This window comes from Phalacrocorax carbo, chromosome 5, assembly GCF_963921805.1.
Source record: "Phalacrocorax carbo chromosome 5, bPhaCar2.1, whole genome shotgun sequence".
Classification (NCBI taxonomy): Eukaryota; Metazoa; Chordata; class Aves; order Suliformes; family Phalacrocoracidae; genus Phalacrocorax; species Phalacrocorax carbo.
The window spans coordinates 29129888-29157311 of NC_087517.1; positions in this window are offsets into that span (position 1 = coordinate 29129888).

Genomic DNA, 27424 nt, shown 5'->3' on the forward strand with positions numbered 1-27424 from the left:
CTCTGTCTTGAAGATGAGTGTGTGTGGAAAGTTTCTCACACAGTGTATCTCTGCAGGAAGAAAGGCATGTTTAAAGGGAGGAGAATAGCAAAAGCAGAGTGGTGGGATAAGGGAAGTTGTGGTGGAGGCTTTTGCTACGAGTATAGAGGGACCTATTTTGGCACTGGCTGGTCTGCCGACCTCCAGACTCTGCACATCCTCAGCCACACTGCTCTGCAGTTTGATCCAGCTGCAGCATTGATGGACATGACCATGCCTACCAGGGAAGGGGAGTGCTTGTGGTGACAACTTCTCTTTTTACCTCTCTCTCTAGCACTTCTGGATTAACTCTGTGCAGAGGGACAGCCTCCAAGAACCTAATTTCTCATTAAAATCTCATGTAGCAAGTTCCTCCCCAAGGGAACGTAGCATTTTTGTAACACGCTCTTCCCATACACACACACGCTCACATCTCCTGTTTTGTTAATGTCTGACTGGGTGTTCCCCTTGTAAGTTGACCCCAGTCATGAGATAAAAGGGAATGTCAGATGAGAATTAATGAGTCCTGCTTCCTCCCACTGAAGCCAGGCAGAGCAATTCCTACAATGGTTTGCAAAATGGTCATTATTTTAATTTGTAGAACAAGAACATTGATTTGTATTGCCAAAGGACCTGTATCCCACCCTGTTGGGTTTGTTATACTTTTCCCTTCCATTTCAGAGTGGCCCCAGTGCCAGTATGGACAGCTGTAACAGGACAAACTGCACCCCCAGTTTCCTACACACCCACCTCCTGGCAATTCTTCCCAGCCTGGAGTTCCTAGTTCTGCTCATTTTAAATTAAATGCCTCATTTCCCAGCATGGTTACACGATGTCTTTGTGTCCCACACAGCTTACTGCACATTCCCCGCCTCCAGCCCTGCACAGGAGTCACATACACATCGGTTTGCTTAATGTAAAATCCTAGCTAGAGAAACTACTGTCAGATCAGGCAGATGGACACAAGAAAGCATTTGCTGCTCTTCGCTCCCTCCCCTGTCTGTATGTGTGCTACCCCACCTGGCTTTGGAGGTCAGAGATAGCTGCTGATGAAAAGAATGAGACAGATTTTCTTTATTATTCCATCAGGGCAGGAGACAGAAAAGCATTTGACACACGAGACCGTCCCTTGAGGTGGCCGAGGCCTGGCTGGGCTGTCACTGTTGTGCTGTCCAAGAGGATGCATATTGGCCCACTGAGGCAGCGTCCCCAGTGAGCATGGAAGCACAGAGCACAGCAGTAATAGGGTTGGTGACTGTTGTAGCAGTTGATGAAGTAATAGGCTTAGCCTGCTGTTTCCTTTCTCATCATTTCCATACTCATTTGTTAAGGTGGATGGCAACATGTCAATTTGCCTCTGGTTGCTATGGCGTTTCTTGTATTCCAAGCATGGCCATGTCTAGTAGCATCTGGAAAGGCACAGTGGCTGCAGTTACGATGCTTTATCTTTACGTGACAGAGTTTTCAGGAAAAGGAGCTGGGGTCAGGAACCTGAAATCAGATATGTCCATTGCAAAAATCAGTATTGAAATCAAAGGGGCTATGCCAGGTTTGCACTGCTTATCTGACATCAAAATATGGACATGCGTTCTAAATAAAAAGTATCAGACTCTCTTTCTGGTAAGCCAGCCAGCTAGTCAAAATTACATGAATCCACTGCAATCAAAACATATCTCAATAGCTGTGATTTTTTTCCCTGTGGCCATGACTGGATGTCACCTCTAAGGGGCAGTGTGTGTGTGCGCATTACACGGCAGGGATCAGACGGACAGAGATACTGCTGAGATCATTCTGCAGAGGTAAGTTGTTTTTCTGGCTGAGAAACAAGACATAATATATAAAGTTGCTTTAAGGACAAGAATAACAAACATGCTGCATAAATAATGTAAAGTAAGAAGAAAGTCCGGCATTGTTTAGAATATTTTATGAGGAATTTATTGCTGTTAATTGAAGGGGAGAGATTGATTAGCAAGGAATGTAGCTGATTACTTAACAAAACCTGGATAAATGGTGTGTCACTTCGCTGTTCTACTTAGCATTCTCCTTCTAAAGCCATTCTGTTTATGGAAAAGAAAAAAAAAGTATTTCAAAAGAGATACAAAGCAATGCCCCAGGTCCCCCCTCCCATTCCCACATAAATATATTATAAAACAGAGGCAGGCAGGATATAAGCCTCTCTCCCTCCTTTTCTTTTCCTGCTTCCCGACATTTTGAAATGCCTGTTGAACCTCTCAGCACATATAAGCACGGGTGGCCAGAAATGGGGGAAGAGAGGAATCCACTGCACTCTGCCCCATATTCCCCTTTCTCCAGGCTTCCTGTGGTTGCATGCGGCAGAGAATTAGGATGCTGAGTGCTCCAAGCGGCAGGTTGCAACGTTGCTGTCAGCTCCTTTGCTGAGGAGTCCTGCCAGCTATCGATCCGGTAGTGGGAGTCACCTCAATGCAACTGCACTCAAGGCTTGATTCTCACCAGCAGGACAGTTTTGATAACAAGAGTGTCTACGTGAGGTGCTTTAAAAGGTCTTTGCTGTTAATTTGGTAGGGAAAGAAGCAGGGGGAGGTGAAAAGCCAGCACATTATGATAATTTTTTTCTCTTTTTTTCCACTTTCATTTTGGTTGTAGTCTCCAGCCTTCGAATAGATTCCTGTAACAAGCTGGCTCTAAACAGAAATACTACCAGAATTAAAGTAAGACAAGACTAACTTGGACATGCACAGGGATGCTGATTATATCCAACCCACTGCAGCCACCCACTGCTGCCTGTGTAATATTCATTTTCCAATTATCAGCATTAGGCGAGTGAAATTAAAGGGCACTGGGTAGGTATTAGAGTCTAACCTTGCTTTTTTTCTGCTGAAGTTGAAGGAGTTTGTCAGCTGAGAACTGCTGAATCCAGTCTCAGCAGCCACAGAAACAAGTGAGAGAGCTCCATCTCCCAGCAAACTATCCCCAAGCCACACAAACAACACTGCTATGGCACTCTGCAGGGCCTGGCAGGACCATGCTGGATGGGTACAGAAATGCTGGGCTCTCCAGAAGCACAGTGATATGCTTAATCTCCCATCCCCTCAGTAGTATAGATATCAGCCCGGACCACACACATCCCTGGGTGAGCATTACACGGCCTGCTTTCATGGCACCAAGGTAATTTTCACATAATTCTTGATTTTACTAGCTGTGTTTAAAAAAAAATCCCCAAAACTCAAATTATCTCCATTTGCTCTTTTTCTCTAATGAAACATTTTGATTTTCAGTTGTCAGCATGACATTTTTGTTTTCAAACTCCCATTTTATTTTTATCTCATCTACACAATGTACAGATCAGCAAAACTGCTTGAATCCAAATTTTAATTCAACCCAAAGCCAAATTTCTTCCACTCTTCTGTTCACCAAATTTTCATATCTAAGGTCAGCCTGAAAATACTTTCACCCCATTTTTCTGCTCTGGGAATGCTAATACATCAAAGTTTAACTAAAGTTTCAGTGAACCCTTCCCTTTTCCACCTCCCAGCCACTGAAGCACAGCTAATGCTTTGCAGGGTTCAGGTTTTATAAGATCCTCAAGACAGATCCTTTCTCTAGACATCTCCTAGCACCAGGGGCTCCCAGCGCTAGGCAGGGCACCACATAACAGACAGAATTGTGATTTCTTTTTAAATGGCATAAAATCATTCTTCTTTAGATTTGTCAGTGCTCTGCAATATAGTTCATTAACAACTGCTTGTTAAAACATTTGAGAGACAACTGCCTGTTTGTGTGAAGTTTAGTTATGGGCAAGTTTTTGAAATTCTAACTTCCTTGTCTTTTCTGTCTTTTTTGAATTTCTATACGGCTTTAATGAAAATCAGGCCTAATTAAGTGTAGGACTTTTTTGTCTGTGCCTTGGTTATTGCAAAGAAAATTCAAAGGCTGTAAAGGAGAATAGCCTATTAAGAAGAAATCAAAGTCTTTGGGTATTTTTTCTAAAATATTCACCTGTCTCATTTCTGCAAAATATTCCTACAAACCTAAGGATAATCCCTGAGTCTGAGCTGCGGCACATGGTTTTATTGTAGCCGTGCTAACTGCAGCAGAAAGAACTACTTTGGCTGACCTTCTTTCTTGGGCCTTGCATGGTTTCTAAAAGACCTAGAGTGGAGGCTGCCCCTCAGAAGTCACAAGATGTCACCTACTGGTTCCCTTTAAACTTTATGGCTAGGATGAGGTGGGGGTGCTGGTCACTGGGTGGGAAGGGGTAACATGTTCCCCTGCCTTGTCCTGACTTCTACCTGCCTTAGGTGTCTCCTGGCACAGATGAGTCCCCAGTAGTGGGGCGGCCTCTCCTTCATGGGCTGCTTTGTCTGTGCTGAGGAGTGGTCCTCCATGCACCCCAGAATCCTCCAATGACCCATTTTCATGTCTGTCCCTCTCCACTGACCCTACAGAGACTCCAAAACCAGCAGCACTGGAATTCAGGCACACTATGAATCTCTCACAAATTTTTTGAGCACAGATGCTGCATTAGGCAGCTAAGTTTGTCTTCAGCCTCACAGTTGGCTATTTGAATCCAGCCCCAGCTGCCTCATGATAGAACCACAACACTGACTTTTTGTTGTGTTTTTTAGGAATGAGTTTAGTCAAATGGTTATGAATAATTTGAAATTTAGAAAGCAAAATCCTTTTTTTAATGTGTCCCAGTGCTGGAGAAAACAAGTGATTCATGATATGACATTATGGTCTTTATTTGCTGAGTGCTGCAAAGATTAGATTAAGCTACTTTTGTAGAGTATATGCAGCTGAGCCAAAGTGCAGCCATGGAAAATCGGGTACCTTCTGCTGCAGCAACGAGCACATGAATCCTCACTTTGGTAGCCCTAATGATGCTGAGGGTCAGGCCGGTCACCAGTGGTCAGCTACCTGTCAATATTCATGGCTCTGTATTTGCATGTCTGTGTGTGTCCCTTGGGTCCGTTTGTCTCACGTCTAGCAGGATGGCCCTTCTGTGTCCTCATACATTTGCAGAGAGTGACACAGAGCTGTGATATTCCTTTCTTCCACCTCCTCTCAGAGTTGAAATTGAGAGAATTGTAACAGAGTGGTTTCCAGCAGAGAACAGGAATCAAGAGCAAGGGACTGAACCCTCACATGTATTCATGACCACGCACACTTTTATGGACCCAATAGTACTGTCAAGCATTTCATGGGGCTTTCTATCAAGGACACTATATAACAATAAGTTGTATTGTACTGCACTTTCAGTGAATATATGAGGTAATTGGTGTGCAGTTCCCGAGACTAATACTGGAAGACAGGCACCTGTAGACAGAGAAAATGAAGTTTAAAAATCTCTTTGCTGACTGCATTCCCTCAGGTGGGAGAGCAAAGCACAGCCAGTAGCAGCCGTAGGTCAGTTGTTCTTAACCCTCTCCAAGCCCACGTCACATCCCTCCACTGCCTCCTTGTCTTACTAGGATGGAGCTGAGGACTGGTTTCATTTAGCAGTGGAGGGAGGGGTGTATCCTTACACCCCCTGCCCCTTTCTAAGTCCCAGAAGAAAAGGCGTGCCCCCTTTCCACAGTGCTGAGCTGAGAGGTAAGCCCCAGGGCCCTAGGTGTTTAGCATGTAGAAGGCCAGGTGAGAAGAAATCCCTGCCACCTGGAGTCATGGTCCAGGCTGCTGTGGAGGACTGGCTGCTCCCAAGCAGGATGTTGCCCCTGTAGCTCTCATGGGCTGTGTAACACGTGCTGTTGTGGCAGTCATGGAGTGCTTGGGAAAAGAGAGAGCCAAGCTGCAGCTCTCCTTCTCTGAGCAGCTTCCCTAGGCCACCATGTGTAAGGGAAGGGATGGACACTGCAGGTGGAGAGCCACCCACTGCTTTCTCTGTAGCTGCATTCAAACAATATGTTAATCATAGAAGCCATAAATGATATCTCTTCCCATTCAAGGCCTGATCCATTGACTGCAACATTCATCTGAACTGTCTAGGTTAGCCCTTCTGGGCATGGTGTAAGTCCTTCTTGAACCCAGCCCTTGGTGCAGTTCATGGCCAGGAACTCACCTGCTGCTGAAGCGCTGGATATGAACTATGGCTAGGAGGAATGCAGTTTATTTTCTTTCTTGTTCCTTCTCACTCTGTGAGCCATCTCAGAGGCATCTTGCTGAGATGCTGAGTCTCAAACATCAGGAATGTGATTAGGTTGAGTCATCCTTTCATATAGATTTCTGTATCATTATTTCTAACATTTGCCCACTTAACCATGAACAATAATATTTATGGGGAGCATGTCCATCCATACATAAGTATTTCTGGTGATATAACAAGGGATATCCACTTGCTAAGAAGCAGGACTTTAAAAATGCAGGCAGTGTATTAAAGCCCACCCGTGGTGATTTGTCTCCTGACTTAATCTCCACAGGAGGAGACCATACTGGCAGTTCTGCCATGCTCACAGTCGTTGAAGAGCAGCTTACAGTGTTAGTAGCACTGTGTACCATGGTAAAATGGCACTCAAGGCAATCTGTTACCCATTGATGCCAGGACTAGTTATGGATTCAGGTCACCTACCCATGCATGGGAATGTGAACTTGTACATCACTGGAGACCCTGGACCTTTATTTCCACCACCCTGTGTATACAAGTCAGTCAGAATGTGTCATCCGCTGACCAAGCAACAGAGCAGGTGCAAAGCACAAAGAAAAGTGGCTCGTAAAAGGAGAGGAGACCTGTGACTCACAGGGATTTGTCCCTCATAATACGATAATGAAAAAAGCAGCAGCAGGATTTTCAAAGAAACATGCTGAGAAAAAATGAAAAGATTCTGTGGACATTCCCCATCAGATGTAGCACTTCACAGCAGAGCAAGAAGAGACATGAGACGGTAAATTCTCTGAAGGCAAGGGCAGTCTTTGTAGTCTGTGTTTGTGTAGCACCTTGCAAAGTAGTGAGCCGGTCTATGACCTGTCTTCCTGGGTGTTACTCTAAAGCAAATGCTGCTAATAGGTTAGGTAAAATAGTAAGCAGAAGCAAGTATGTTTGTCAGTCTGCCTCTCTATAACAAGGTTGTATGGTTTCCCACTAGCAATATATCAAATGTTTTGTGATAAGGAAAAATATATACACAATATTTGGCATCGAACCTTTTTTTTAAGGTGGCTGCAGTATTAGTCTAAACCTCTCTGTACACCCTATTGACTGTCATATTCTTTCATGTTATTGTTTAACCGTGTCTGAAGACAAATGTTTTATATTAATTCTAATTTCCCTTATATTGTCTTATTTCATGCTATCGAGCAAATTAATCCACTGAATCAAGGGCAATTCTTTCTGTTGCACAGCCCATCTTGCTCATTATTCATTTTTGAAGGAGTGAAAATCCTTTATGTAACTTCATGCTTCTCTTGCTTGAAGTACTTCCTGTAAATACAAGGAGTTGTTTTTCTTCAGACATCATATGCAATTGGGTAGTGAGTTGGCTGGAAGTTGCCAGTGTAGCAAAGGAAGAGACAGATCAGTTTAACCCAAATCCAGAAGGAATCTAGAATCCATTTTGCAGGGAAATTTGCTCTAGGATTGCTTTGGGCCCGCAGGAGCCTGCACATACGCTGCCAGTGTATGCCCAGGAGCTACATTCTCTCTGCCTTGAACTTCACAAACATGTTCTCAACATAATATAACCAAATTCAAAATCTATTGCTGGGCAGAATGGCCTATGGGAGCTGCAATGTTTGGTGAGGACTGGCTGGTTCCTCAGAATCTGGAAGCCAAATTATAGCAGAATTGAATATTTTTAACCTTGACATTTTGGGAAAGAATAAGATGGAATACCTGGTTGTAAAATATTCGCATGGTTTATTATTAGGTATTATAATACCTAACATAGTATGCACTTTCCAGATACCTTTTGGAATCCCAGTGTAAGTCACATTCCTAGTGTACCCACTGGTTCAGGCAGTGGGTACACTGCCCTGAACTGCCTGGCAGTGTCGGGGTTGCAGAGTGGATTCAGCCTTGCAGAGGGAGTGGATTACAGGCAGAAAGGCCAGAAGCTTGGCTGGTCCTTTCCCCACATGCCCACTAATGTGCAGTAGATGATGGCACTGGGACGAAGGGATTTTGTACCATCGTCCAACAGATTTGAAACGTGCTTAGAAGCTGTGGGTTGCCTGTGGACACTGCAGCTGCAGAGGAATCTATGCATGTCACTTCTGAAGACATTGGCTTTGTCTGGTGTGGAGACTCTTGGTGTGGTAGCTGACAGAAAGTCCCATCCTGAAAGGCAGTGAGTGTCAGATGGAATTAAGTCCCATTGCTTCTCCTGGAGGTAGAAAAACTTTTTAAGAGCTAACCTAATTTCTTATGTTTTTACTTGTTTTAGCAAGACAGGGTTGCATTTTCATCCTTGTAGAGCGATCTTGATCATTCAAAATTGTTCATTCAACAGGAAAGTAAACAGCTCTTTGAGCTATACTTCTCTCCCCCACTTTGTTGGCAAGAGAGACCTGTAAAAGAAGAAGATAAATAACATGTCAAACATGGTCTGGAGAGGATTCAGCTGAGAAATTTCTGGCTTTCCCTGCATGTCCTCCAGCTGTTGTGCCCCTGGTAACTTCAGTGGCTGTACACAAGCTTGGCCCAGCTGCAGTTTCATTCAGTTGGATCTATGCTCCCAAATACTTTTCTGATGTTACAATCTCTGGCTGGGCCAGGGCTTCAAACCTCTCCCTGTGTGGACTGGGAAAAAATGTACAGTAACTGTTTCTGCACTCTGCTGTGAACAGGCACTTAATAGCTGTAAGTGAAAGATTTCAACCATGGCAGTGGGTCAACAAAGTGCTTCTGTGGGTACCAGAGTCCCATGTGTCAGGTTCATATATACCTCACCACATACTTCCATGGCTTGGGTTCCCCAGGAAGGGAGACTTTATGCTCTAACAGCATTAATCAAATTTTTATGTGATGACTACCAGAGTTCCTCCATGAATCTGCCCTGGAAATGCCTTTATGAAAGAAAATTACGTTCAAAGCTTTCAACAGAAATTTCCTGTTATTTGTCAGAAAGAAGTATATGAGCAAGTCCCAACTGTCTTGATTCTAAAATTGTGATGTGATGCCCCACACCAAACCTGTTGTTCTCTAGCTCGCTCTGGGCTGGGATTGTGCTTGTAACAGCAGCAGGGCCATGACCCCATGGCAGGATCAGCAAGAAAGGTGGTGGCAGAACACCATGAGACGTTGGATATAGCCATGGTGCCAAAGAGACAGAGAAGGGAGTGGGAGATGTTTAAGCCACAAATGCCAAAGAGGTATTTTAGAATGCAAATACTATGGGGTTGATTTTTTGCCAAAAATTTGAAACTCCTCTGAAAAAGATAAAGGGGAAGGTTCTTAAAAGCATCTACAGGAAAAAGATTAATTCCAGTCATCTCTAATGACTATGTTAAATGATGAATATGTTCTGTTAACCTAATTACTGTTTAGAAAATGGATTGCACATTCTGATCAGTTGCTTTGCTATGTAAACCTCAAACACAAAATATTAAAAATCATCTGCATTTTTTAAACTCCTAGGGATCCTCTAATAATAGACACTCTTGGTGTGTGGTAGACGATATGGGACTTTAGCTGGAGCTCTGAGTAAATCTGGTGATCTATATTTTCCAAAGCTGTTTACTCATTGGTGTTAACCAATAATATTTTGTGACTCCTTCCCTGTCATTTCACACAAGAAATCTCTTCCCCATAAATCTGGTGACTAAAGATCTGAAGTCAATTTTTAAGAGTGTCACAAGAGATGTGGCTTCTCCATAAACTCCACAATAATAATAAATAACGTTTGGTGCATAAATTTGTAGGACTCCTGTTAACATCCTCCTCTAAGTCATTCAGTGAACATCATTAGTTATAATATTCTGTTCTCAGTACAAGCAGGTAACACCATTCATATCAGCTGAAGATCATACATGCAGGGAAAGCAAAATATCAGACCCAACAATAACTGGGAGCAGAGACGTTGCCAAAAATTTAGAAATGTCCATTTCAGTGAGGGAGCTAAGCAGGACATTTACAACAAATTGTGTCACGAGTGACAATCAGACATTTAAAGGGAAGACAAGGTAGCCTTCTTTTTTACTGTTTTTTGGTTTGGGTTGGGTTTTGGGGTTTTTTTTTTATAAGATGTAAAATAAAATCTGTTTCTCTCTAGGTGGCAGCTGTGAGAGAGATTTTTCTTTTTTAAACTCATGTTGATTAAATTAAAAGCTTAATTTTTGGAGAAGCATTTGATATGAAACCACTTGTACTTGGAGAATTTTCCATTTGATAAGAACAAAACACAATCTTTTTCACAACTGGTTTATGGATTGATTACAGTACATCAAAAAAGGCAAATAGATTAATTAATAGCTGTTTGCATGCTTGTGCTTACAAGCCACATACTGCAGGTGCATTTGCTGTTAGTATGATTTATAATAATACACTGAGAGTATTATCTGTATGCAAGAAGCTTTGCAACACAGACACCTGACTCAAAGAGTTTAGAGAATAGCCAGGCACTGATTAAAGAGTGGATGCAGTACACTGGGATATGCTGTGGCTGACTAGGGCAGTTTTCCATGTGTTCCCCTTAAACAGTAATTTCTGGGCTTTCTTTTTTAATGGGGATTCTTCAATCTTACGATTTGCTTGCAGTGCTCTTGAGGCAGGCTTAGTGCTTTGGGGAAATTGTTTCTTCAGAGTTGTCATTTAGAAAGCTAGAGATTTAAGAGCAGAGAAGGAGGCAAGGTTGAAAGCAAATGCAAAAGAAATTACAACTGAGGTTGAAGAAGGTGGCAGTTGCTGGTAAACTTTGCAGATTAAATAAACATCTCTGGAATTACAAGTGATGCTAATAAGGACAGAGAATTCCTACGGCAAGATCTGGATTGCTTCATAAACTGGATTCTTTTAGAAAGCTGGTGTATACATATAGCCACTGGGAAGGTCACATATACACAAAACCAGAATGCAGGTTATATTTTTAGTTTCAGACTGCAAACTAGAAAGTAGAAATTCTGGAAAGGTTGTAGGGGCTATTTTGGATGAACAAATGAATGTGAATTGCCAGTGGGAAGCTGGTGCTACAGGGGCTGATGCAATCCTTGGGCAAGTAAACAAAGGGATTTAGTAGGGCTTGGGAAGGATCTGCTCAATTCTGTGTCCAGTGCTCATGCTCAGATATCCAGAAAAGATGCAGAAAACTGGAAAAGCAGTACAAAAACAACTGAAAGAATTATTCCCAGCCCTGGAAATTCTGCCTTGCAACAAGAGACTTAAAAAGCTCTTACAAGTCTTTTCTAGATTATCCAAAAGAAGGTTAAGAAGTAACTTGACTGAGATGTATAAGCATCAATATAATGAGAAAATTTCTGATGCTAATCTTCCATCTGGGAAAGAAACTGCAGCAGAAAGGAATACATACAGACAAAGTATCAGGAAAAATAGATTGCCTTATACCAGCTGCTCTGCAAAAGCTGTTTGTCCCCTCTCTGCAAGTGTGTGTTTACCCCTCTTACCCTAGGAGACAGGTTCCCCTAATAAATCATCTCACCATTATTGTAGTTTGCTGTAGGTAAGAGCATGAATAGGGGCGATTACCACAGGGAAGCTGACCCATGGTAATTTTTCCCCCTGAGGTGAACTGTTCAAATGTTCAAGTCCATAGAGACGTCCAAGGGCTGTCGGCTGAGGCTAGCCACATTTGGATGAAAGATATGATGCATTTATTTTTAATGGGGAGGGTTAAATCTTTAGGTCAAGCTATCTAGGGATGTAGTAGGTTCTCCATTAGTTGCAGTCTTTCAATCAAGACTAGGTGCCTCTGTAAAAGACACACTAATTGTTCAAACAGAAGTTATAGGTTCAACATGGAAATTCCTGGATTAAATTCTGCATCCTGTTAGGCTAAATGGTCATAATGAACCTTTCCTGACCTTTCACTCTATTAATCTGTGAAAAAATGAGGAGAGAATTGAGAGGTAACCAGGAGCTATGCAGTTCAGACTGTGGATAGCAAGGACAAGGAGATTAAATTTGGCAGAAAAGGTAAAAGGAAGTTACAAAGGAACCTGCCAGTGGAATGGGCAGAGAGCTGGGCTTGGCTGGAAGCATTGGAAGCACTCATGGGACAATCTGGGACATTCAAAGAGGACAGGAGTGAGCAAAGGAGGTATAACTGATGCAAATGGCAGAAACTGTGCAATGGAGAGACAGACAGCTCTTGAAAGAGGAAAATACACCCACAGTGAAGGAAATGTCATTGCCGATTCAGGGGGTTAAGGTAGGAAATGATTTGTCAGTTCTGACAGAGGAAGGAAGAGAGAGTGATTTGGACAGAAAGGTGAGACAGCCTGCGGGGAGAAGGTGCAGAGGCAGAAAGTCTGGACACTGTGGAGAAGTGAGACAGACAGTAGAGAAAGGTTTCAAAGATACTTGCATAGGAGAGATACCGAAGTCAGCAGAGCATGCGCCTTCTATTCATATAGCACACATTTCACTTTCATAGCAGGATTACCTGATGACATTACACCTGTGCTACTGAGGAAAAAACTAGGTCCCTCACATGATATAAAAGCAAAGCATTAATTTTTAACCACTCCATGACCAAAAATAAATTGTACAGTCATCTAATTCCAAAATACCAGATTGATGGCTGAATAGTTAGAACTCAGCAAGTTAGGCAATTTTGCACTGAATATAAATGAGACTTATAAGATAAATGACATTTAGTGACATTAATTAACTGATTAAATTAAACCTGATATTTTAATCAGAATTTGTTTATGCAGAGCTCTGGATGAAAAGAAATGGAGTTAACCTAGTTACTTTTAAAATTCCAGTTACCATAACAACTTCTTATGATATCAATTAAAGGTGGTCTTTTCTTTACATTATTTTTAGAACTTGGGTTACCATAACAACAGAACGCTGCTGCATTTGCAAAGAGTTAAAATATGTTGTTGTTCTTTGAGAAACAATCAAAATACAACTGGGATTCCAGGAATTAACACCACAGAATGGTTGCACAAACAGCATTTTTCAAACACCTCACCTGTGGCATGAGAGACTGATGGATCTTCTCCAGTGTGACAGGCTCAAGATGTTCCTTGGTTGCTCAAATCAGAGAGAGATTATTTATCAATTGGAGAAGAGTGGGGCTGTCAGGCACCAGAGGTATTATGAGCTGTCAGATCTGCAAAGAAAAATGGTGCAATAGCAAATAAATTCACCTGGCTCTCAAGTGCTTTGGGAGGGTGGGCAGGAGAGTGTCTCTCAGAGCCAAGGCAGTGACCCTATGCCTTCTCCCCAGAGATCCCTGGGGGGAAAAGAGAAATGCTGACAGACCATTTCAAGGATTGTGCTGGGCCCCCTCGGAGGTCAGTGCTAGCATCCTATTCAAACTCTGGCTGTTCTTCTCCTGCAAGGGGTCTTCCTTTGTGCAGGGGCTACACCTGCTGAAAGAGAGCAGCCTTGGTATGAACTGCCTACAGAGGGGACTGAATAAAGTTAGTCTCTTGGCCCAGCCCCACAAGAACATCCATGAGATAAAAGCATGTGTGAGATTACAAGCCAGATGTGTCACAGTGGCCACGAGGCATAAAGGCCACCACAAATATGCACATGTGTGTTTGAGTGTGTTCACCACAAAATTAGCTAAGGGTTTACATTTGTATCACTGTTGTCCCAGGCCTGATTTTAACATGACTACTTCTCTAACTTACCTCCGAAGAAGAGGCAACTAACAGCTGTTAGGGGTGTGCCTTCTTCAGGGTCTGTACAGATGGTTTTGCAGAGGTGGATCTTAGGGATCCCATTTACTTGTGTGTAGAACAAGGGGTGGTCTTTAGACACTTAAAGGCCCTTGAACCTGCAAGGAAAATGCCCTGAAGCGAAGTGGAGCTTCAGGGCAAGGAAAATGCCCTGAAGCGAAGAGCAGCCCATGAAGCATTGGAGTAAGATGCTTCTTGCAGCCAGGATCCCACCTACTGCCCAGATCTAGTTTAGAAAAGATAAGTAAGGTGGGCATCAGCTTCTGACTTGCTGCGCTGATGGGCATTGATATTCATCAGAGAACACTGCAACACTAATGCAGCCCCTCTTACTTCAACTGCAGCTTCCAGTGGATCTGTGGGACAGAGATACTTTAGGCTGTTATCAAACTGGAAAAGAAAGCAGGACGTCTGAAAACACAAACTACTTTCCCCACTTGCACACTTCCCCCTGACTTGCACCTTGACTGCTGAGGAAAAGGAGACTTATACAGGATTTCTGTTGTTGCCTTTTTATGACAGGACGAAAGGCAGCTGTAGCCTTCTTGCATTGTTCTGCAGTGACCTTTTCTCCAGGCAAAGATGTGCAGAGGACAGCCTGGAAGTAGGAGAGGCAACCTTGCATTCCTGGTTTGATTGTGGTCCTCTTCCTTAATGAGTTTTTAAGAGGAAGAGGAGGAGGAGGGAACACAGGGGAATTTGCATGTGGTCTTGTGTCTGAGGCTTATTTAATTAAAAGACAATAAAAATGTCAGCTGCTGCAGGTTGCAGTCTGGATCCCCTTCCGCCACCCCCCATCTCCCTTCCTACTTCTTCCTTCTTTCAAAGCAAATAAGTCATGTGGAAGAGGGGGGTTGAAGGGACAGGACTGCTGCAGAATGCCAGCTTGTACTGATTTATGCTGGGCTAACTGTGAGAGGGCTCAAGGCAGAATCCTTCTCCTCTCAACAGCAGCTCCAAAGTCACAGTGTCTGTCTCTTGCAGCAGTTCACTAGATATGACTTCAGGGCAGCTTCCTTCCCAGGAGGGACGGCTTGAAAACACAGTATCTTCTACTGGCAGACACCTTGGGGCCAATGCCAGCTGCTCCTCACAACCACTCTGACACAGTCCACCTCCTTAGGTCTGCTGGTGGGTGTCTTCTGTGAATGCTGCTTGCCCATTTAGGCCAAAATGGGTGGCCTTGGTGAAGGCTTTAACATGCGTTACACTGGAATCAACTCATTTTCCCAATGCAAACTAAGGTGTGCTCAAACAGAAAACTCCTCTGGCTGAGCTTTGTGTGCTGGTCATTGTCAGCAGGGAAGAGGACCATGAAGAGCTGGGACTGAGGTGGAGCTAACCTGTTGCAGAGGGATAAGGCAGCATGAACTCACCCAGAGAGGTTGCCTCCAACCTCCTGCAGGAACCTGAGTTTACAGAGGGCAGAGGAAAGCTTTTTATCCACCTCCCATTCCCTGAGATTATCTTGTGCTTACCTTCCTGCCCAGCTGGGCCACACTGAACCTGTGACTCTACAGGCAATTTTATCACTTGAAGAGAAACTGAAGAAAAGTATCAGATCAGGCTTCTTTTACCATCTGGTTATCCTTCACTCAGCAAGCCTGTATTCTGGACAGTTTGTTCTGTGGGGCAGAAGGTGCTGTAAGAAAGGATAAGAGCAGTGTGTGAATGCCAGAAGTGACTAGCTCGTGTCTCTGCACTCACCCAACATACTTGGAGTCCCAAAGAGGCTCCTATGATCCTGAGGCCCCCCTTTTTGTCTGATACACTGTTCCTATTTGAATGGCAGCCATCGTGCCTGGCACAAGTCAAGGTTTGCATATGCTGGAGCTGGTGCACTATTTTCCAAGGGGTGATGTGCCGTAGTTTAGAGCTAGCTGACTGGGGAGCCCAGCTGTGAGCAGGGGTACCCTCTGAGGGACTGAGCATGCAGTCTCTGCTGAGTCCTTCCCCAGCCTCTGTGCAGAGCTGGATACTCAGAGATCCTGGCTCCCTGCAGTTGAAGTCAGTGAGGTAAATGTGGCAGTGGTAGATGATTGTGCTGTACACAGAACAGCTGACTTATCTATCATGGTGATGATAGTAATAGTGCTCATAATGTTAATTTGTGTGAATCGGTTCTGTACAGGGTCTTGCAATGTGCTAATTGCCACAGGCCCTGAGTACCTCTCCTTTTACATCCTCTCATCAGCTCCTAGGAAAGCAAGCTGTATGAAGAGAGAGGATTGTTTTACTACAGAAAAGCATAGAAGATGGAAATAAATGTATTGACAAGTGAGACGAATAAATGTTCCTCTTGCCTGCACTATCTAGAGGTGTTTGACATACCAAATTATGGCATAACTGTAGAAGTAATGGTTGCAGCTGTTGCCTTTGTAAAATGATCTGCAATACCACATGCTAATAAGTAAGACAACATGTCTAAGTCATTTTATACGGTGCCAGAAGACTAATCCCATGCCATGCATGCACAGTGCCAAAAGTGGTCATATCACAGCAGTAGGATCAGTCCTGGAATAATCACATCCTTAGGAAAAAATCCTCTGTGTAATACAATGAAATCCCACTTAAACAAGTCAACCTTGTGAATCTATTAGAGCAGCATCCCCAGAGTACTGCTACCGTAGCTTGCTTCTAGCACAAAGTGGAACGCTCATGTGTAAAAATGAAGACAGGAGCAGAATATTTACTCAGGTGAAAATAGGCTTCTATTGGGAATTCTAATGGGGAGAGAGACAGAAGAGCTGCAATTGCTGTGAGGAGGATATCAAAACCTAAAAACACTTGTATGCAACCAACCTGTCAGCCCAGTTCTGCACACCTAATCCATACAGAACCTTCCTTGTCTTCTGCAGGAATCTGCTTTGAGCTAATATGGGGATTCATTCCCCTAATCTAAAGAAGTTCAAGCCCTTGCTGCATTTTCCAACTCATACATTCATCCTGAATAGGAACAGGATGACAGAAAGTCCTGAAGCAGCTTTGCAAATTTCATCCTTTAGACCTACAAAATCTGGATTATTTTTCCCCCTGTGTACTTTGTATCAGCTCTAAACAAGACCTTTGAAAAAATACTTTTGACAACTTGCTTCTAAGTATCACCACATGTATAAATCTGAGAAATACATGAAAGCTGCCTATTTATTGGATAATGAGACCAGCCTAGCTAATTCAGCTGTGCAATACAGACAGATGTGATTTCCCTAATACCTGGGGCTTAATAATTGCAGTATGTTAGGGCACATCTAAGCTTCCAAATCACAGCAGGTTTTTGTATATGCATGCATAGCATTGTCCAAGTGTATCTATTCCTTGCTTTTCTTCCTCAGAATGGTATTTATTACATCTATTTGCTGTCTCAAAACATAGGATGAAGTTTATAAATAAGCATGTTGGTCAGACATCCTCAGGGTCTCTTAAACAGCTGCTGAGCTTTCCACTTCCAAGGCAAGCTGGGGTATTTGAATAGGCTGGAGCCAGACCATTCATGGGACTCCTCTGTTTTCCTTGGCAGGGGGGAAACATGACCTTGAATAGTTTCCTAGGCACAGACAAGCATGCATCCACCAATACTTGGAAACTCATCCTCTACTGATGGCTGCTGCCAGCCTGTTGCTTACCAGTTGGTGGTTGGTAGTTCAGCCTTGGGGCAGTAGCAATGAAAGAGGGTATTGCCATCAAAAGACTGCTCTACTCTTCTCCCATTCCTCTCCAGTTTCAGGCTGGGCAATGAACAGTGTGCCATTGTGGAGGATACACAGTTAGGGACTTTCAAAATATCTGGGATCAGCACTTGGACTGATGGTCCTATCCTTCGCTCCCCTTCCCTCTGATGCTTTTAAGTCCTGACTGATCACCGTATAAACCATACAGATCTGGACAGATCTCTGAAGCAGGAACCTTACTAGGTCTGGACATTTTTTTGCCTTGAGAAGTACAGCTTCAGTATTCATGGTAAATTCATCCCAATTAACTGAACAGTACAAACACAATTTCTCTCTTTTTTCCCCCAGTGCATTTACAGATCACAAGAACTTGCCAGCCTGTCCTAATAGGGGTGCCCAGCGTATGAAGACCTGTAGTCCTGTGAAGGTATGAATGGTATGAAAAAAAGGTGAGCCAGGTTTCCAAGGACAGCAGCATGGAAGGCAAATGCATTCCCACAGAGCTTCAGTGTATGCTATATCCAGACAGGATTGGTAACATGTTGTAAAGTAACAGGTGATTTAGTATGAAAGGTTTAGAAGAGTTCCCTATGTGGACAGAATTTACATATTTGCCAGTGAGTCGCACAAATTCTTTTTTGCCCAAGCAGCTCCTGAATCATCTATACAGCTGAGTATAGAGTATGGTGGAGACTTCAGGCCTCTTGGTAGTCCTACTGTAGAGATGAGACTGCTATTCCAGAAATTCCCCTAAACAGATGGCCTCTGCAGACCAGAAGTCCTATAAATGCATTGGAAGTATGTTAATCAGTTTTGCATGCAGTAAATAGAATTTATTCAGGATGGAACGTTTTGTGGTTTAGTCACTGAAAACAGCTTGAAATTATTTATTGGAGAAGATTTTTGTTTTGGGGCCAGGACAAAGGCTGAGAAAGATCGGATCATTTTCAAAAGTGAATAAATCTACCCATACGGATTTTCTTTCTTCCTATCCCTCTTTCCCTCATTACTCATTTTTCTGTCACTTTGTCTGTTGTCTTGATTTACCATAGCTTTTCCCAAAGCAAATTTTCTAAGAGAATGTCAGCTAATTAATTATTGTTTCAACATTTTTTTTATTCCAGACCTTTGACCTCTTGGCAGCTCCGCAAAGCATTCTGATGCATTTCACATTTGCTTAGTAAATATTTCTTTCAAACAATAAATTGAGAAACAATGGAAAGAATGCATTGTCTTTAACAAAAAGACAGCAGAGGGGAGATAGATAGGGAAGAAACACAGGCTAAAGTCACTAATCAGAGACTAAACATAGATCAATGCATTAGGACCCATGAAAAAAATGGAGTGGCAGGCTCTGTACCTGGTACAGGGTAGAAAGGAACACGTCAAGTAATATTACTCTACTATTTTTTATAATTCACTGTATTTCATTGGCTTGTATTCCTTGATTCCCTATGTGAGTGACCTCCTCTCTCTGGAGCAGCATCGTTGATCTTTATCCTGGTGAGGAGGGGATCATTCCTTGCTGAGGCTGAGGTGCCAGTGCAGCACTGCAAATTAGCAGCAACTGCCTTTCACCAAGTGATGCGTCTGGCACTTTCCTTTGGAGGCCTGATCAGCATACCTCTGCCCACTTCACGCCCTGGCCAGAGAGTGGAAACTCCGAGCACAGAGGTCTCCTCTTGCAAGATGTGGAGGCAATCAGCTCTCTGCAGTCATGGCAGCACCAGTGCCAGGAAAGAGGGGAGAATCCAGCCACAGGCCTCCTTGAAGTCTCAGGACTATATTCTGGTGCCTGAGCATCATTTTATGTCCTTGACCCAGTTTGATGAGAGAGTAAGACACCTTTCAAAAACCTCCAATGACTAAGGCGCTGTATGATAGGGAGTAGGAGGCATCAAGTCCGGACATTGATGGCTCTCTGAATGCAGCCCTGGAGGCAAAGTCCCAATTTCTTTGTGAAGCTGAATGCACTGTCTTGGCTGCATTTTACTCAGATTAAGGGCTTGGTGCCATTCCAGGTCTCCAGCTGCTTGTCCCATACCCATCCTCACACCTGCCAAGCAGGTATCTGGCTTAGTTCTGTTGGACTGTTGCAGATCAGTGTGATTGTTTCTTCAGAGAGAGTTTTTCACCAGATTAATTAATTTTTCTAGATTAATTAATTTGACTTGATCTGATTTTATAAGTTCCTCAGAAATCTGCTGAGGTTGGGTCTATCTACCTTGCCTTGTTGCCATAGGTCCTGGGTTTCTGTGCCCTTGAAGTGGATCCAGCACTCCTCTGGCAAGCTGCATGTGTCTTTTGCTTTTTTTTTTTTTTTTCTGGGAACTGTGGGAAGGGGGGGAAAGCAGGAGAAGACAAAGCAAGGTTTCACAAGCTGTGGTCGCAGTGGTCAGGTGGTATGCAGAGAAGAGTCTCTCAGCCAAAGCACGGGGCCTTGAGCCAAGCTTTCTGGATCCTTTTTGTCAGTTCTCCTACACATTTCCTGGAGGACTTTGAAGACATCATTTAAGCTAAATTGGGCATTTGCATCCAAAAGAGCAACTAAAGTAGCTTTATTTTCAGAGGTGCTGAAAGCTTACAGCTTCTGTTCAAAAAAGAAAGACTGGGTTTTTTATGGGGCAGGAAGTGCTTGCCCTTAGAACCTCAGTTTCCTGATATGGTCTTATCTTTCATTGCCTTTGCTTTCCATATCTGTAGACTAAGGAGAGCAACAGCTAACTCAGAGGGCTCAGAGAGTCTTAATTCAGTAATGTTTGCAAAGTGCTCTGAGATCTCAGATGGAGGGCGCTATATAAATGCAAAGTAGTATTTTATGAAGATCAGTTAGTAACACTTCATCATTTCAAATGGCACCAATTACACACAATGTACATTGATATATACACTCTATTTTCATAAAGTGCTGCTGCATTTGATTCAAACTTATTTGCAGTCTGATAACTACACAGATATTAATAATGCCAGGAAGAAGAGAGTTTTGCGTAGTTTATCATTTGTAAAATTATTTTCCAAGCATTATTTTGTATGCACTGAATGCCAGATTCACCAACCTGTGCACTGACCTGTGTGCAGGGCCCTTGTACTCTTCTGGTGACACAAAACAGCCATAAACTCTTGTATTTGTTTTGTGTCACCAAAGTAAGGGTTTAGTAGCAAAAATGTATTTGCCAGTGAAGCTGGCTCTGGACAGGTTCAGTCTGTGAACGGTGAAAGGTGAGATTTTCTCATGTCCTTTTAAACAAACTATTTTTCCTTAAAGAAGTAACCAAAGTTTTCTGTAAATACAAAGTCTCAACAGACACTTCAAATTAAAACCATGCATATAATCTCCTGTCCATTTTCAGTATACAATAACATAATTTACCCAGCTCCAATAAAAATATCTAGGGATGCCTCCCCCCAAAAAAAGTAAACACTGTTCCTGTAGCTTTGCCAGTCCTTTCTTTTTCAGACCGTGCATATGGCATTACTAAAAAAAGCTACCAAATTGTATGACTAAACTCAGACGCAGCCTGCAATTAATGTCCAACATTAATTTCTCTGACAAAACACTGGAAGGCAAACCATGAGTTTTCTTTCATCCCCTCACCTCTGTCTCCATGAGTTGCATCTATATGCCCCACCTTATTCTCAACCTTTGCAATTGTTTTAGATGATTTAGGATATTTGGTGATTTTTTGTGTGTGTGTGTCCCTTGTTGGCACACTGCAGAGAAAAAACCCTCTGGCATAATGGCTGTTGAACAGTTTGAGAACTTGAGCTAATGTGTCCCAGTGGCTTCCGAATGGACATTGGTAGGCCTCATTAATCTGCATGTAAACGCACCTGGTGTGGGCTCTGCTGTGCTCACAAACTTTAAAACATACCTATCAGATTTTTCATACGGTCTAGAGCCACTAGACATACCCACTGTCCTAAAGAGGAAGGAGATGCTCAGGGTGGGGTCCAAAGAAGGGGACAAGTCCCACTAGACCTTCATATGCCTCTTGATACTTTGCTGGCCCAGCAATGGCTGCTGGCCAGCTCCTTCCTAGACCAAGGGTTCAGGTGACCCAGCACATCATGGCCTTGCTGCAGGTGGGAGCTGCCCCTGAACTCCCTGCAGACTACATTTAGCTGCAGAACCACAGTGCAGCCCCTCTGCCTGCTAGGTGCTGACAGCCCTGTGCACCAGGGCCACGGACAGCAGCTGGGGCTGCCTTGGAGGAGGGAGGTGAGGTGCCTGGAGATGGTCCCAGCATCCTGCAAAGTCATGCACAGGTTTTGCAACTAGGCTCCATCCCTTGCTAGTGCAGGAGGCAGTGAGAAGATGATGTCCACATGTCTCTGCTAGAAGTCTTTGACTCTGTTCTTAAGGACGCAGAGAGCAAGCAGAGAGGGCGCTGGCACCCTGCTGATTTGAATTTGCAGCTCACTTGAGCTCAGTTTCAAAAAAGCCTTTCATTTGAGTACATAACATATCAACTTCCCCACTACCTCACATGCAATTTAAGAAAAACCATTCACAGTTCTGTAACCTCTCACAGTGGTTCAGACACTCCTAGGCTTCAGAAAATATCTGGGAAAATACAAAGAAATTATATTTTCAAATAAATGTATTTTCATCAGTTTCTCTCTGCATCTGAGAGCTGTGCTGTTTGTGAGCTTGATCTATTTGAGGAGAGCTGCATAATTTAAGATATTGATGGAAGTATCTGTAGGATAAAGATTTTTAGTTTTCCCATTTTTTTCTCAGCCATATTTCACTTCCTCTCTTTGAGTCCATGCCAGCATAGTGGGTTTAAATATTTGATAGCAATAAAATTGTTTTATTTAGCTTATAGTTGAGTGTAAGACTTTTCTAGCAATTGAACTACAAAAATCATCTTAGCTCAAGATCTAGAGGACAAGATTTTTATGTGCAATTGCACAACATGACAAAATGTTCAGATCACAGAAGTGACAAAGCGGCAGCAAAGTGAAGTTCAAGGCATAAACCAAGAGCAAATTGCAGCATGGCAGGTGCAGGCTGTGCATGAGAAGTAAGTGGGCTGTGTGTTGAAACGGACACCTCTGAAAACCTGACAACTTTATTCATGATTTCATATCTAGGAGTAAATCTGCCATAGTTTTTAGGAATGGCATGGAGCGCTTGCAGCTTTTTTGAAGTGGGACACCATGCTTGCTTCAGGCTGAGGTGCTGGAGATGCTGCTCGCCCTCAGGTACCCAGGCAGAAGCAGCACGGTTTTCCAAAGGTCTGAATGGCCACAGCAGTATTTGCAGATCCTCAGCATCTTTCTATTCCTTGCAATGGAAAAAGGAGAACCCAGCTCAGGTGTGAAATCTTTTCAGTACTCATGTGCACAGATATCTTTTTATGTGAGGTCTGGTTTTATTTTATTCATTTTATTGTATTATTACAGATGTACCACATTTCCAAACACTATAACCCAACATCTTCTGAGCAAAAATTTTTCAGAAGGGGAAGGGAACAGTGTGCAAAGTTCATTTCTCAGGCCTTCACCTCTTCTGACCTAACATGTAACTCAGGGGTAGACAATATACATATAAACTGAGTTTTTATTTTAATGGATGCACCTCCACACAGAAAAATTTGCCATGCTGAACACTTGCTTCTTTAAGAGAGGCCCAGTGTAGAAAACTGCGATATTATGACACACAAAATAATGGAATAAAAATGCCTGTTGCCATGTTTGCTTACTACACACTTTGATCAAGCCAATCCTATTAGTTTGCTTCCAATCTTTTAATGAAGCTACTGTGTGTAGAGCTTTAGCAGGAGGTACTTGATGCATTTCAAAATAGAGATCTTTTGGTTGCGCAGGGCTCAGCAGCAGAGGCCTTTCACACTGTGCTAAGGCAGAAGTTCCCAATGGGAAGCACAGGAGCAAGAATTCATAATTTTTTTCCCTAGCTGGCATTGGCTGTAAAAGGATGCAGCCGTGCAGCCATGCAGGGTCAGCTGCAAATAGCTGCGGCAGTTGAAGGTGTAAGTATGTTCCAGCTGCTTGTTACTGCCCTTCAGCTGGAGGTCAGTAAGCAGGGAACGGAGGACTGGAGGCTGGGCAGAAGAACATCATCTCCTGTTCCACTTCCATACTTAAGCCATTAACAGTCAGAAAGCTCAGTTTGTCCAAATTCCAACCCCACAACAGTAATTCTGGCAGCACAGTTATAATAATTGGTTGGTGACTATGTAAAATGAGGAAAAACTTGACAGGCTTGAGGTGAAGAAAACCGGGATTTATATCTGAAAAACTGAATGTGGTACCTAGAATCAGGTATGAGCAATCTGGTTGCCAGGGTTGGTGGTATGGCCTTGTACAGCAGCCTTCTGTTCCTCAACATGTGTGTGCAGCATCTTTAGCAGTCACAGAGACGACCTCACCAGAAATTTTCACCCCTGTTCAGGTGAAATCTTTGTCTTCCAGGCATAACTACCGAGTGAAGGAATCAGAAGGAACAATTGCCTTATTTGTTTAAAGGAACTGTAAGACTTAGAAATCTAATGAATCATGGCAAGACCCAGATCAGTGTTAGAATGCACACAGCCTGTTTCTCAGGCTTTTAATGCTTTTCTTCTTTAATTGGACATACTGAGGTTTCAGCTTATTTGAATAAAGCTTCAGATGTGTTTGGATTTATTCGAGCTTGAATGATGCAATGTGATATTCCTGGGATTCAGGGAGGTCTATGGGATTCTCATAGGTATTTTAAACTGAATTTTAATGGGAAAGGTGACATGGATTGTCACACAAACGGAAATTGCCATAGCTACCAATAGTGCTAATCCAATGCCTTGACTGACTAATCCTGACCTCATTGTGCTCAGTAAAGAACTAAGCAAAGATTTCTGCAGGTTGGTTGGTTTTCCAGCTATGATACCAGCAGCTATCTAATCCAATACAGCTTGAGGAATTTGCATGGATAATGGGCATGGATGGAACAGCATCCCAGAAAGCTTCTTTTATAAATAATGCCTTTTGAAGATCACTAACAGAGTGCAGCATAGGGCTAGCTCATCTGATCTCTGGGATGAAATGGAGATCTTATGCTCGGCTCTTTCAGACAAGAGCACAGGGACAAGATCAACATACCAATTACTGCAGAAGGTATTGCATCAGCTATCAAGTTAATAAAATTAAACAAGTCCCTGGAGCCAGCTGATTTTGCTGCTTCATTAGTGGACCTTTTGTTCAGATTGTGCTCCCATAGCCCATGAGATCCTGAACTCAGGAACTACCAGCCCAGGAGCCATCTTAGCACAGAGATTTTGAAGTAAGTGCAGGTCAGGCCTGAATTCCAAGCAGCTGAAAGGCTTTGCAGCTGCTGCGTCAGCTTACATGGCTAGATGCTGTACAGTGCTCTGTGTGAGCAAGTGCAGAGAAGAAAATTATGAGCAGGGCAGGGAAATCAGCAAGCAGCAATGAAACCACTGCTGTGCGGAGGCCAAGCAGCTTGTCCTTAGCAGCAGGAGTAAGGCCAAAGCTGGGTCTGCATGGCTCAGGAGTTCATTTGCATTCTGCCAATCCACTTTAAAGCTGTTGTCTCTTCAGGGAGAGAGCCCCTGCAACTGTATTTCCCTGGACTCCAGGTTATGAAAGAAGGCCAGAACAAGCCCTACATGCTCCCAGAGTCCCTCAAGGGCTGCGGAAAGGCTCACACAAAAGCATTTGCCTGGTTGCCTTGGCCCTTCGCACAGGGATTAATTTCATGAGGACCTTGAGACTTCTTTAGTTTCAGCTCTTGGAGTTATGCCTACTGCTGAGTGCTGGCTCTGCTCAGAAATGGCCTCTGCTCTCCCTACAGTCTCTGAATTTGTGCAGTTTCCATTTTCTCCTTTCACTTTAAAGCACAGTACCAGTGTGCAGACTGCAAATGAACCGTAACACATCAATGTCACAGGCAGAGAGTGTTCCTATACAAAATAAAATCTTTCACTTTGACTAAGCTCTAAACATGTGTGAAACACAGCCCTTACCAAAACGCTCCCTATTTTACCAGCCACTTCTTTAGTAACCCTTCTTGCACAGCAAACATGGAAAGATGTTGGGGAGTTGCACTGTATTCAGGGGCTCCCCAGATTCTGGCAAGATTCAAAGGGAAAATGAAATCCAAAGGTTTCCCTCCCATTCCTGGTTCCTAGCATAGCCTTTCACCTGCTCTCTTCCTCCTTACCCCAAAGCTGCTAAAACTCTTATGCTGAAAGAGAGTGCCCAAGTGTCACTGTAACACACACACCACGTGCTTTAAGACATCAGAAAAAAATAAATAAAGTGTGAGGATCCCCATGTGCTGATGGCCACTGCCTTATTAACACAGAGGACCTGTTCTCTTTGGGAGTCCTAAAATATTGACAAAAATACTTAATGAAATTGTCTGCTGTCTCTATTTCTTAAGCCCAGTCCAGTATGTTAATCCCAAAGCTATCTTTAACCTGCGCCAGCTTCCTTCGTCCTCATACATCTCCTTTGGCTGCTGCCATGGTGGCTGGAAAATGATCTGGCTCTGAACTAAGCTGATTTGGGTTATTGCCATGTAGGTGAATATGGGGATGTGCCCTTGGAAGCCATTCTCATCTTTTTTGCAGATGTCCAGCATCTCCATGCAGAAAGATAATGGTGTATTTAAATTACGGCTTTGTTTCTTTATTTTTCCAGAACACAAGGACAATGAAACTAGCCTGAGGCTGTCCACAGAAGTCAGGCAGGGATAGCAGGCCAGTGGACAGACATCTGAGCTACTGAAATAACACTCAAGAGGTAGGTGCTGAACATCTGTCCAGGTGAGGAGCTCACACAGGCTGCTTCTCTGTTCAACACATTTCTCAATGGCTCTTTCATTCTCTATATCGTTTTTCTGCTAGCCTGAGGAGAGCCATCTCTGTGCTCAACTCCTGTCAGAAAAGATGAGCTACACTGCTGATTATTTGCTGCTGGGAAAGTCATTCTAGTGAACTGTAAGAGAAATCATCTGCCCAGGAGTGCTGTCAACTGCAGAAACACACAGATTTAAAACAAAGAGTCACAAGCACACCTTGACCAAACCTGCTGGTTTGGGATTGTAGGCGATTCCAAAGGGGCAAAGGTGTTCCAGTACCCATGGAAAATAAACTGGAAATAGGTGCCAGTTATTACCTTTTATGAAAGTCCCAGCCAGCATCTGGAGTTCTATGCTTTGTCAGAATTATGCCACCAATATATTTCTCTTTTGATGCATAAAATACTTGAACATAGCTGCCAAGACTATCTGTTTTACCTACCTTCTCTGCAACTGCCTGGAATTCAATCAGTCCCCAGGCCAGGCTGTGTGAGAGATGGAGTAGATGGTCAAAGAAGACCTCTCTGTTCATGCATCTGGATTTCAGTCAGTCTAATATGCAAGCCTATTGGGTGGAAACGTGCTGTTCACTCATGCCTGTGAAACGCCACTTGTTGTGGAGGAATAATTGACTCATTGAAAGGGGACTTGGATGACACTTTAATCGGGTGACAGGAGGGTTTGCCCAATGGTGTCAGTGTTCTCAGCTCAAAACAGAGGCTGTATCATCTGTTCAGAGCATAAGATGCAAGAGTTCTTTCAAAGCCAGGGAGGGAAAGCAAGGGGAGGATATGCAATGGGATAGTAAGCAAGTGGTCAACCGATGAAGTGAGAACAGATGGAGACCAATCCCAAAATAAAAACTAACAGTTTGTGGTAGCTCAGGGGGGCAGCCAACCACAGCCTGCAGGTGATATCAAGGGTTCCCAGCGACACCGTGAAGCATAAACATTTTAGGAAATCCCACTCTAAAGTAGTCATCCTCCCTTTTTGCAATAATTCTCTGTGTGCATTGAAGTCAATGTGGGCTTGATTTTGATACCTGTTTGATTTTTTTATGTATACCATTCCTGTGAATATGGCTCAGCTTTGTTTTTAAAGTAAGGGCTTGATTTTTCTGAGTGCT